The 8,764-nt window shown below is 39.6% G+C and overlaps 1 non-coding gene across 1 annotated transcript; it reads left to right on the top strand.

Moving 5' to 3' along the window:
• Positions 1-5,123: 5,123 nt before the first annotated feature.
• Positions 5,124-5,225, top strand: LOC130027068 (U6 spliceosomal RNA). The gene has a single exon (XR_008793005.1). It is a non-coding gene; the product is annotated as a U6 spliceosomal RNA (small nuclear RNA).
• Positions 5,226-8,764: the final 3,539 nt, after the last annotated feature.

The raw sequence follows: 8,764 nt of genomic DNA, 5'->3' as shown, positions 1-8,764 counted from the left end.
TTCCTTTCTCTCTGCTGCTCTTGAAATTCATTCACTATGTTAAAAAGAATCTCTGACTCCTTGGACAGTCCAGAAATGAATGAATGTTCTGGCCAACAATTATAATTAAACAGTAACAATAGCTTATTGCTCACTCCGTGAGACCCTGGCAAAAACAAACCTATATGTCACACCCATAGAAACTGACAGATAATGAATGATTTATTTTAAACCATTTCATTTTGGGGAGATTTATTATGCAGCAACAGGTAACTGTTGTCTGCCTTCCAGGGTAACTAGCTATGTCTCTTCCTGCCCAGAGGCGAGACACTGTGGCTCTGAAGATGTACTTCACAGTGCTTATTCTCTCCAGGGCTTTTTGTCTCCAGGGTTGGTTCTGCTGAGTCATCACAGACATTGTCAAAGAAGTGAGTAGTTCTCTACTCTTTCCTAACATGCAGTTAAAGAGCACTCCTTTGGCAGTCACACTCATGAACCACCTCCACCACCATGTAACCTCATCTACTGGCTTTCTTCCAGAGACTCATAAATAAATCTCGAAAGAAATTAACTAGTCGTAAAATTTCTAGGACATCCGTTCCTGCCTGTGATATCCAGGGCACCCTTGGAGGGGAATGGGCCAGTGCCCACCCAAACCAAGTCTCAGCATCCACTTCTTCCCACACTCCAATGTCACCATAATACCTCTGGATGGACTCCATCACCTCAGGGCTGAGCCTCACAGAAAAATTAACCTGAAGAAAACTCAGGTACAGAGGTCCCTGTGACTGAGTCCTCTTTGGAGTCAGGATGGCCTGTTTCCTCTCACCTCCTTGTATTTCTGGAAGCCCCAGAAATCATGCCTACACCCCCAAACTGCTACCCGATTAAAAATTTAACTCCAGGTGAACAGCCCAGTTAAAAATTCTAGACTAACACCGAGGAGTGGCCGAGATTAGTACCAGGAATTTTGCTCCATGACTTGGAGGCCAGCCACATGTGCTAGGGGAAAAGGAAGCTCAGATAGAGAAGAGAGCACCAAATAAAAGGTGTTGGGAGGATCCTCCCACGGTGGGAGAAGCGTGCTGAAAGTAGACTATAGACCAAACATGATTGCCACTCAATGCCTCTCTTGCAAACTACAGGACCCAAAAGGAGAGAGAGAGAAAAAAAGGGAATGCCCTGCCACAGAAGCAGGGTGGGATTGGGGGGATGGAGGGTGGGAGGGATGCTGGGACCCGTGGTGGTAGAGGATGGGCACTGGTGGAGGGATGGGTACTTGATCATTGTATAACTGAAACCCAAGCACAAAAATTTGTAAGTCTATAACTATACCTCATGCTGTTTCACTAATAAAAAAAATTCTGGAATTCCTAGAGCGATATCTCTAAACTACAACACTGGCAATACAGTAGTAGCACACCAAGTTGAGTGGGGCATAAGGTAAAAACCAACCAATCTCAGCTAACAAAACATCAACACCATTAACACAGAAGTCTTGTAACAACATTTTAGTAATCTCTCAGACAAGCACTTAAGATCTCGAATGACATACAATTTCCACTAATTTTCTTCTAAGAAAATACTTTTTGATCATTCTTTTAGCAATTATTTGGTAACAAGAAGTATAAAATAAATTATTGTGGGCCTGCTACAGGGCTTGAATAGTAGCTGGGGAAAATGGAGGCAATGGTAGAGAGAAAATGATCATTTTTGTGGGATTGGTGTTGAAATATTAAATGCCTATTGCAAATCATCATGAACAACTTTGTAAACAACAGTGTTTAAATAAAGTGTGGGAATTTTTTTAATGTACATAGGCCTTACCTTTTCATATAAATTCTAAAATACATTAGCACAGAGGTTTTTTTCAATATTTTTATGACAGGTAAGACCTGATTAAAATCATAATAAGATCCAAGTACAACATAAAATTTAGCACAATGTGTTTTAGATTCCAGAGTTGAAAACTTACTTAAGTAAAAGAGAATAGTCATTTTATTGTATTTATTTATATTGTATTAAATGGTTTTAACTTTATTATTCACCTAGGTTAAATTCATATAGCAATCACAAATTGGCTTTTACTGATTTATTTTCTGGTCATTCTATTTTCCATTTAAGTTTTGTTAGAGCAAGCAATATGAGGTAAATTTGTTATGTCCCTAAGGAGACAGGCTGGGGTTGAGAGGGCAGCTGGGGACATGGCTGAAGATCACTCTGGATGTACTGAACACTATATGTCTAAAACAACTGTTTTCTGAACAACTTTGTAAATCATTGTGTTTTAATAGAAATAAATTAGAAATAAATAATAGTTGTTCATTTCTTCCAGAAAAAAAAATAAAGAAAAAGGCACTAATGGAATGCAAACCCCAGGAAACAAGAGTAAGTTTCAGCAGCGAAGAAATCACAATGTCACTTTCTGTTTTCTTTTTGGATCATACCCAGTGAGCACTGGGGTTACTCCTGGCTCATGCATTCAGAAATTACTCTTGGCGGTTCTCAGGGGAACATATGGGATGCTGGGAATTGAACCCAGGTTGGCCGTATGCAAGGCAAACACCCTACCCTTTGTGTTGTCACTCCAGTCCAATTTTTATTTTTAAATCAAAAAATAAAAGACTTGGGAAATAGTTTCTCATCAAAAGTGGGAGATAATTGTAGAGCATAGAAAACTAAACATGGGAAGCATATCTAGAAAAGGACAAAATAATCAAACTTAGGAACATTAGAAATTACAATAAACTGGAGGCAGAAAGGGAAGACTTCTAAGAAATATTTAGATAATTTGGACATCTACAAATCAGCCCTGATGAAGAGGTCACTTGATCACTTGATCACTTGATCCCCCGTTATTCATCGATTTACTCGAGTGGGTGCCAGTAACGTCTACATTCATCCCTGTTGCATGCTACCGTAGCCCAATGGCATCTGTTCGTTCTAGATGCAGAGCCTCAAACCGATCATTCAGGGTCTTGACGAAGAAGTCTGACCATCTTGTAGGTGGGCGCCCATGCAATCTTTTGATGTCCTGTGGAATCCAGTTAGTAATGGCTCTAGTTCAGTGGTTGTCTGTAAACCTCATTACGTGTTCAGCCCATCTGATTTTTGATGCCTTGGCAAATGAGACAGCGTCCCTGAGTCTTGAGTGTTGACGAAGATCAGAACTCCAGATTCTATCTCTCATTTGAGTGAATCGTGGTATTCCAAGCATAACTCTTTCGATTCCTCATCCTGTTTTCGTAGGGTCCAGGTCTCTGACGCATATGTTAATGCAGGAAGAACAGTGGAATTGAAGAGATGTGCTCGTAGCTGGAGGTTCTTTGTCCTCTTAGTTATTTCTTCAACGCTCTTGAAGGCATTCCAACCCGCTCTCTTCCTCCTGCACAACTCAGGTGCCAGGTCATTCATCATGTTGATTTCTCGACCTAGGTATATATAACTGTTGCATTCGGAGATGGTGGTTCTGTTGAGAGCGAATAGAGCATCAGAAACGAGCCTGTTTCTCATAAACATTGTCTTCGTAAGATTCAGTTGCAGTCCGATATTTCCACACTCACGGTTGAAGTCGTTCAGCATTTGTGCCCCTTGGCTGAGGTTTGGTGTTATTAGAACGATGTCATCAGCAAAGTGGAGGTGGTGTAGTTGCCGACCATCTATTTTCACTCCAAATCCTTCCCATTCCAGTCGTCGCATGATGTTCTCGAGGGTGGCACTGAAGAGTTTTGGTGAAATGGTACCACCCTGCAGAACCCCTCTCTTGACATCAATGATTACTTCTTTGTAGAATGGTGAGATCCTGGTAGTGAATCCATAATAGAGCTCACAAAGGATCCTGATGTATTGAGTTTGTATGCCCTGATTGACTAGGGCTTCTATGACCACTTCCGTCTCAACAGAATCAAAGGCCTTCTTTAAATCGATGAACGTTAGACAGAGCGGCATCTTGAACTCCTGAGAAACCTCAATGAGCTTAGTAATCGTGTGGATATGGCCGATGGTACTGAATCCTTTTTGGAACCTGGCTTGTTCATGTGGTTGACTTCATCTAGTGTTCTGCTAATCCTATTCAGGATGACACGAGTGAACAGTTTGTAGATGACAGACAATAGGCAGAATGGGCGATAGTTGCCAATGCCATGGATGTCTCCCTTCTCATATAGTAGTACAGTCCTGCTGGTTTTGCACTGGGATGGAACCTTGCATTCAGACAGGTAGTGTGTGAAGAGCCGAGCCAGTGTATTGATGAGTACTGATGGTAAGTTCTTCAGATGTTCAGGTCTGATCTTGTCTGGGCCAGGTGCTTTTTGTTTCTTTACCGATGAGATGGCATGTTGGATTTCAGAAGGGAGAACATTGGGAAGGACATATCCATCATGCGGAATGTGGTATGTGGGCAAGTGGGCGTGGCTATTAAAGAGATTTGAGTGGAAGTCATGAATAATCTTCTCCATTGCCCTTCTGGAAGATGTGATAGATCCACCAGGATGTCGGAGGGCAGTCATCTTGGTCTTGTAGTTGGTGAAGGACAAGCGGGCATTACGAATGCTTTTCCCAGCTTCTGCCGCATCTACCAGCACCTCTGCTCTCCTTTTTTTGAGCTCATCCTTGACGAAGTGGTAAGAGCTACAAAATTTACAACCATTTCCAAGCTACTTCAGAGTTCATATAGAATATAAACTCTTATGGGGCAAAAATTTGTCTTCTCCTTTCACAGAACTCACTGAATTTTTAAGAGCAGTAAAGTTACGGAAATCAACTTCACTCAAAGATGAACTGGCTATTCACCTCAGGCAAACTTGGAATTTGCTGACCACTATAGTGCAAGCTATACTTGCAGATTGACATCAAGGGGATGTTTCTGAAAAGACTTCAGTAGGCTCCAAGCTAGGTAGAGTTTCACTAAACACTTGTTGGTGCTTTATACCTCCAAAACCCAAGCCAGTGAGTCAATTTGTCAAAAAAGATTAGAAGCACTGCTGGAGCTCAGATTCCTAGCAAAATTTCCAACAAACCTGCTGTGAAAATGCATGGCTAACTGGAAAACAATCTTGACATTCAATTGATTTCTTTATAGCTTGGAAAAAACATTGATCGTGTCTTCATGTAATCTTCTAGTTAAAATCTTACTTTGATACTGCTTGCTTTCAAAGCACATGTGCTAAATTTGGAATCATATAGAGAGATTATTACGGTCCCTGAGCAAGGATGACACTCAAGTTGGTGAAGCATTTCATAATTTTAAGAGTCAACAACTCTGAAATCAAGAGACACAAACTTTAACAGTAAAACTTAGAAAGGTGTCTGTCAAGAGGACAGGTTGGGGTGGAGGTGGGGGCAGATATTGAGGAAACCTGGGAACACTAGGGGGAAAGGAGACTGACATTGGTGGTGGGATTGGTGCTACAATATTGTATGCATAAAATTCAGCTATGAATAACTCCATAAATCATTGTGCTTTAATTTAAAAAAAATGGAAAATTCCAGTGAAAATTTTTATTTTAGTAGTCTCTTAAGTTCTTTGTGATATTTTTTGTCAGTTTTCATCATAATAATGACTGAGAAGAAGCAAATAGTCAACTCCTAGTATACTTTCACCAAGTTCCCCTACATCTTTATATGGTCAAGTTTAAAGTTTCATGTGGTCAAACTAGAGCTAGCTTGAATGGAGAAAAACTGCACCTGTATTGTGCACACACATACCTCAAACAAATAAATAAATCAAATAGGAGTGTAGAATCAAAAATGTTTTCATTCATCTAAGACTATACATAAAGAGTAACATTTTTGGAAACAACCTCCCAAATGCCCTTTAGAATAAAATTAGGGTCCATGTTTGCCTGTTTTCAAAGTTAAATATCAAAGTTATTTTTGTAAGGCAATAGTTAAATTTAGGCTAAGTGGTTGGTGTAGACCTATGTAGGCTAAGATTAATTTAGAGTTAGGATCAGGGTCTACATTTGGATTATGGTTAGAGAAGGTTTTATAATAAGATTAGGTTTTATGTTGGGATATTTTCAAAGTTAAAATATCAATGTTATTTGTAGGATGATTTTTAATTTTAGGCTAACTGATAGGTATCAGCCTAGGTTCAGGTCAGGTTAGTACAGGGTTAGGTTAATGTTAGCATTGGCACCAGGATTAGGTTTGTTAGAGATTATTCTTTAGGTTTCTCTGTTTAAATTTAAATAACAATGTTATTATAGGAGGGATTGTCAAATTTAGGCTAATGAGAAATTCAAACTATAGTAACTTTACTTACCGTAGGATTAAGATCAGAACTAAAAATGGAGTTAGGTTATGATGAAGGACTATGTATGTCTGTTTTTAGTTAAATGCCAAAATTATTTAGAGAGCAATGATAAAATTTATGCTATTTTGTAGGTTTAGACCTAAGCTAACGTAATATGGGGTCAAGGTTAAGGTTTGTATTGGGGTTAGGGTTAAGTATTTTTCCATCTTCCTTTGCCCTGATTAATTCAGAATTAGGGTAAGGGACTAAACACTGCTTTATGTAATCCTGGATGGGCAACCCAAAAAGATTAAAAAATTTTCTTCCTGATAGGTGAAATGTCTTTCTTCCTTGTTCTCTAATGAAAGAATATCCAACTTTCCTTGTGGGATATTTTTATCTTTTTTTTAATTGAATCACCATGAATTACAAAGATATTCATGACTGAGTTTCAGACATACAATGCTCTAGCACCATTCCCTCTGCCAATGTCCCCAATTTCCCTCCCAACCCTCAGTCTGCCTCTGTGATTCTGTGGTTGGCACTTTTCCCCTCCCCTAGTGGTCCTAGTTTTCCCTTCCCTTACTGTCCCCCTCACCCCTGTCCCAGTGCCAAGCTTCCTAATGAAGACCATTTATCCTGCTTTTCATTTCTGTTGTCATTGCATGTTTGATCGTTACCCTCTACAGGGTTTTCCTTGTATCCCTCATATGAGAGATGTCATTCTGAGTCTGATCCTCCCCCTCTGATTTATTTCACTCAATGTGATACTCTCCAGATCCATCAACATTGCAGCAAATTGCATTTTATCTTAAGTCTTCATAATATTTCATTATGCATATGTACCACAATTTCTTTATCCAGTCATCTGTTCATAGGAATTTGAGGTTTTTTCCATATTTGATACTAATTAGAAAAGATATTTGCACCCCTATGTATACTTCAACACTATATACAATCGCCAAAATATGTATTCAACTTCCTTTCAATGGAATAAAAATCTCTATCTAGTTTTAGATTAATAAATAAAGATTCCCCTTGGAAAGCAGATATGCGATTAGGTTATTCTTTTTCTTGAGATGGTAGTAACAAAAATTTTTTTTTTTTTTTTTTTTTTCCCCTTTATTTTATTTTATTTTTTTTAAAGTTGTAGATTTACAATTTTTTGTGCTTTGGTTTCAATTATACAATGATCAGATACCCATCCCTCCACCAGTGCCCATTTTCCACCACCATGGATAATATCCCTCCCACCCCCATCCCCCCATCCCCCCGTCTCTGTGGCAGGGCAATCCCCTGTGTTCTCTCTCTCCTTTTGGGTGTTTTGGTCTGCAAAAGAGGCATTGAGTGGCAAACATGTTCAGTCCATAGTCTACTTTCGACATGCATCTCCCCTCCTGGGAGGATCCTCCAAACATCCTTTATTTGGTGCTCCCTTCTCTATCTGAATAGCCCTTTCCTCTAGGATACCCGGCTGGCCTCTAAGTTATGGAGTAATCCTCCTGGTGCTGATCTCAGCTATTCTTGGGTATTAATCTCGTACTTTGTTACTTTATATCCCCCAGATGAATGCAATCTTTCTATGTCTATCCCTCTCTTTCTGACTCATTTCGCTTAGCATGATACTTTCCATATTGTACCACTTGTATGTAAATTTCATGACTTCATCTTTTCTAAGAGCTACATAGTACTCCATTGTGTAGATGTACCAAAGTTTCTTTAACCAGTCATCTGTTCTTGGGCATTCAGGTTTCTTCCAGTTTCTGGCTATTGTAAAGAGGGCTGCAATGAACAAACAAGTGCAGATGTCACTTCGACTATACATTTTTGCCTCTCTGGGATATATTCCCAGGAGTGGTATTGCTGGGTCAAATGGGAGCTCAATTTCTAATTTTTTGAGAATCGTCCATACTGTTTTCCAGAAGGGCTGAACCAGTGGACATTCCCACCAACAGTGAAGGAGTGTCCCTTTCTCGCCACATCCACGCCAGCATCGGTTGCTTTTGTTCTTTTTGATGTGGGCCAGTCTCTGGGGTGTGAGATGGTATCTCATTGTGGTTTTGATCTGCATCTCCCTGATGATTAATGATGTAGAGCATTTAAACTGTACTACAAAGCAGTAATAATTAAAACAGCATGGTACTGGAACAAAGGCAGAACTGCAGACCAATGGAACAGGGTTGAATACACTGACATCTCTCCTCAATCATATGCTCATCTAATCTTTGATAAAGGTGCAAGTAATGTGAAGTGGAGTAAGGAAAGCCTCTTTAATAAATTGTGTTGGCATCACTGGACGGCTACATGCAAAAAAATAGGCTCAGAACTCTGCCTAACACCATGTACAAAAGTAAGATCAAAATGGATTAAAGACCTCAACATCAGACCAGAAACCATAAGGTACATTGAAGATAAAGTTGGCAAAACCCTCCATGACATTGAAGCTAATGGTATCTTCAAAGATGCCACGCCACTGGCCGAGCAAGTGAAAACAGAGATAGATAAATGGGACTATCTTAAACTAAGAAGCTTCTGCACCTGCAAAGAAAC

The sequence above is a fragment of the Sorex fumeus genome, unplaced genomic scaffold (genome assembly GCF_029834395.1).
Source record: "Sorex fumeus unplaced genomic scaffold, SorFum_2.1 ptg000035l, whole genome shotgun sequence".
NCBI lineage: Eukaryota > Metazoa > Chordata > Mammalia > Eulipotyphla > Soricidae > Sorex > Sorex fumeus.
The sequence above is the reverse complement of the archived record's forward strand: the minus strand, read 5'-3'. Positions and strand labels throughout refer to the sequence as shown.